The following is a 4,028-nucleotide window of genomic DNA, read 5'->3' as shown; positions in this document are numbered from 1 at the left end:
GGTTCAGCACAAACAGCTCCTGAGGAACTGTTCCAGAGCCTAATGCCAACCTGAGACAGCTGCTGATGCTGAACAACATCATCAAGGGCCCACTGTCCCTTCCTGCCACTCCTCCTCCTTCACTACCAGTGAAAGAACTATGAAAAGACCAAGAGCTGGTGTACAGCCAACAAGAACTAAAGATCTTGCAGCTGGTTGTACCACCTGTGCCTTGTGAAATTCCAGCCAAAACAACGTCCCCTCCCTCCCCTCAGATAACCCCTTTATTAGAGGGAAGGGCATCCCATTTGATAACTTTATAAGCAGGAGGGGCACATGCAGAGCAGCAGATATGGGAGGCAGAGGCTCCTGCTGTCACCGGTGGCTGTGGGCACTGGTGCCTGTCCTTTGGGGTGCGCTGCGCCTCTCGGGGTGCGCTGCCGCGGGCGCTCAAACCCGCCCGCCGTGTGCGAGCCACATTGTGCCAGATATATATAGCTGTCAATGCCACCCTGCTGAGCCAGTGCCAGCAGAGATCACATGGTGCCGGCTTTATTTGGGCTGGTTTGAGGGAGATGTACAGAATCCATGAGGGAAAGCGCTGACACACGCCACTCTGACACAAAAGGAAGAATCCTTCACTTAGGGCCATAGAGCAAATCCAGTGTTCTGGATTCCCCCATTAATATCAAAGGGCACTGTACGTGTGTAGTCAGAGCACGTTGTCCCAGGGCACGTTCTGCCACACAGCTCTGAGGGGAAAATTTTGCTTGAAGAATGCTAGAAATGGGTCTGTAGCCATTAATTGATTACATTCTTCAAGCATCAAAGTATTAGACCTATTTGGTTTTGTCCTTCACTAGCAACTGATGTTTTGATTAATAATCTTTAACAGGATTAGAAATGGCAGAGGAACAGTTAAGATGGAAATTATGCATCTTCAATCATCTAAGTCACATATCTATTTCAATAGCTGTGTTTTCGCACGTGGCATGACACTCTTGTCCTGCTTGTGTCCATGTCCTTGTTTAAATTCAGTATTGGTGGATGCCAGAGAGAAAAAAACCCTAAATAACCATGTCTGGATACAACCAGAGGGTTAGTTGCTGTGATTAATGCACGCCCTTGTGACTAATGAGAGAGGTGAGACCTTACTTTTTGTGAGCACTTGGTCTAAAGGGAGGCTCCTGATGCCAGCAGTAGCCCTGCCTTCAAACACTTAACTGACCAGCTTTGACTCTACTCAGTGAAGGGCAGCAGCATTCATATATAGTGGCTCATTAGAAAATATCAGCATTTCAGCTTTTTTATCCAATTAAAAACATCTGGCACTAGGGTGATCCAGCTGGCAGCCCACAGCTCCATACCTAAGTTGTGGAATGGCTGCACCCGTGGTTGCCTCAGCAGAGACCAAGAGCAGCTGCTAGAGCAGTGCTGAAGGCTGAGCACCTCTGCTGCATCCCTGCATCCCTGCCCAGCTGAGGGTTTCTAGACATTCCCTGGAGGCAGGCCTGTTGCCCTGGGCACAGCTGGAGGCTCAGAGGGTGGGCATCTCTTCCTCCTGACCTACAGCAGAGAAACATGGGCTAGGGGCAGGGGCACCAGCTCCTCTACCCAGAAGTTAGGGATTTGTCCTGTATGGAGTAGCTGGAAATCTATTGCCTATTTGATGCCAACCTCCTATTGAGGGTCACTCAACATTGTACTGGAAAGAATGGGAGCATTTTAAAACAATCTTTCAAGACAGAAACTGCTTGGCAGGAGGATTTCATTTTGCACACTTAGTTCCCTCTAGTAATTTCTGCCACAGAATTTGTATTCTTTCCTATTGATTTGTCAGGGTGGTACTGAGAGGAAATACACCTTGACCTTCATCAAAATAAGAAGTATCATTAATACAAGTCCTATTCTTTCTCTGCTTTCCTCACAGAGTTAAGCTAGGCACAGGAATCATCAAATTAAATGGCTGGGTCAGCTTAATATAATAAATCTATTAGTTCATATCATCATATATTTGATTTACACTACCCCAGACAATTACTAGCATGTCATTTCTTTGTTTAGGGATTTTTAATTTGAAAGTGTTCTAATCCTTAGTGTCAGCTGTTCCTGGTGGGTGATGACATATCTACTGTGAGTGAAACATTCTGATGACATATAGAGTGTAGGAATCAAATGTCATAAGCATAAATATTTAAGCAATAAGACATGACAGGTAGAGCATTTCTTGGCGATTATCACACACCTCGGGTGGTGTTATGACGAGGCATTTGTCCAAAGGCCAACTGACTTTAACATACTAAAAGTAGCACGATTGCCTGGAACCGTGCTACTTGAAGTGTCTTATTGACATTTTTCCCTTCTCTTGATGATTTCTTCATTTTCCAATGGGAGCTCCAAGGAATTACCATTTCCTTCCTTCAAGATGGGGAAAGATCACACCTTCAGAAGATCTGAGCACCCGAAGCTACCCAGAAAGGCAGTCTGAGAGAAGATGGACCTAAACCTCAATGGACGACATTTACTGCCCACAAAAGGGCAGTAATTCACTATCTGAATGTGGCTTTGAAAGAGCAGGTCTGTCATTTCCAAACATAATAAGTGCTTTCTGAACCAAGAAGACACAGTCAGCATGGCAATGATGAGCTGAGTAATTTCTTAAGCAACATGAGAGCTACAGACAACTTTTGAGGAGAAAACACCACATCATCTTCACTTAGAAGATGCTTCCTGTAATAGCATCTTCTAAGCCATAATAATGGTTTAATAGCATTACCTTTCCTATGAGTGATATAAGGCTATGCTGTGAAAAACAGAGGGGTTAGTCTTGACTGAAAGCATATCAAATACATATTTAGTCCTCAAAGTTATAGCTTCAGTTCAATCATCCAGTGCTGCCAAAAGCCACACTGAGATGAGCCAGCCTAGCGTCACTACAAGCAACTAGGCCATTCACACCTCTGGAACTCAAGTCTCAGGACTTGTTTCGTTTCTATCTGAACTGGATGATGTTAAATAGAACACTATACACAAAAATAAGTGTTGTGAACCTTCAATGCCTCTAGTAATTTTTACCTATTTGCTTGCTGTGAAAGACAGGAAACATACGGAGGAATTTACCGATTTGGCCAGATCTGCACCATCCATGGTGATTTCTGCTGTGATCACAGTACCTGGCCTTTTTGCATAAATACTTGGCTGGGCTTGACACAAATAGGTGGAAGAATACATATACACATCTAATGCATCTCACTGAGGAAAACAATGGGCCACATTCATAGTATGAAATTAAGAGTTGCAATGCAAATTTTAGGCATAACTGACTCCCTCAGCAACTCAGTTCTTTGGCAATGTGCAAGCAGAGCCTGGTTTCAATTTCACAGATATCTAAATCATGCTTAACTTTTGCTTTTGGATTGGAAGGAAAATGCCACATCTTTTTCTTTTACCTTCACCAACCACAGAGCTCACTGAAATAATAAGGAGTAATGGCAGTAGCCAAGACAGTATTTTCTTGCTCCAGATGAGACACTGATGTTTCTATGGATGACTTTCTGCCTAGTGCTAAGGTGAACCCCTTTATTAGTGAAGAAAGAACCATTCTCTCTGATCTGGCTGCAGATCTCCCACTCTTCCATCCTCTGCTGTAGCTCCACAGCAGCTTCAGCACCAAGGTTCAGGTTTGTTCCTCAGCCTGCAAAACCCAGGAGTAGCACTCAGCCTTAGTAGCATTTAATATTCAAATCACAGGAAGGCCGACACGACCATCTTATGCAATAAAGTAACAGAAAAAATTCAGAGATGGAAAAGACACCAGCGAAGTTTTCTTTGTGATCATTGTTTAACACTGTAAGTAATGAAATATTAATGAAAGTATGCTACTTTCATTTTGTGAGCAATTTAATTCAATTAAAAATAAATGGATCTCCTTGGCTCAGTAGATATACTGATATTCAGCACTGCCCTTAACTTAGATTCAACAGCATTTAAACCCAGCACAGCACAAAGTACAGCGAGTGAAACATAGCCCCCAGCTAACATCGTTAACT

The sequence above is a fragment of the Geospiza fortis genome, unplaced genomic scaffold (genome assembly GCF_000277835.1).
Source record: "Geospiza fortis unplaced genomic scaffold, GeoFor_1.0 scaffold41, whole genome shotgun sequence".
NCBI lineage: Eukaryota > Metazoa > Chordata > Aves > Passeriformes > Thraupidae > Geospiza > Geospiza fortis.
This window is presented reverse-complemented; position numbering follows the sequence as displayed.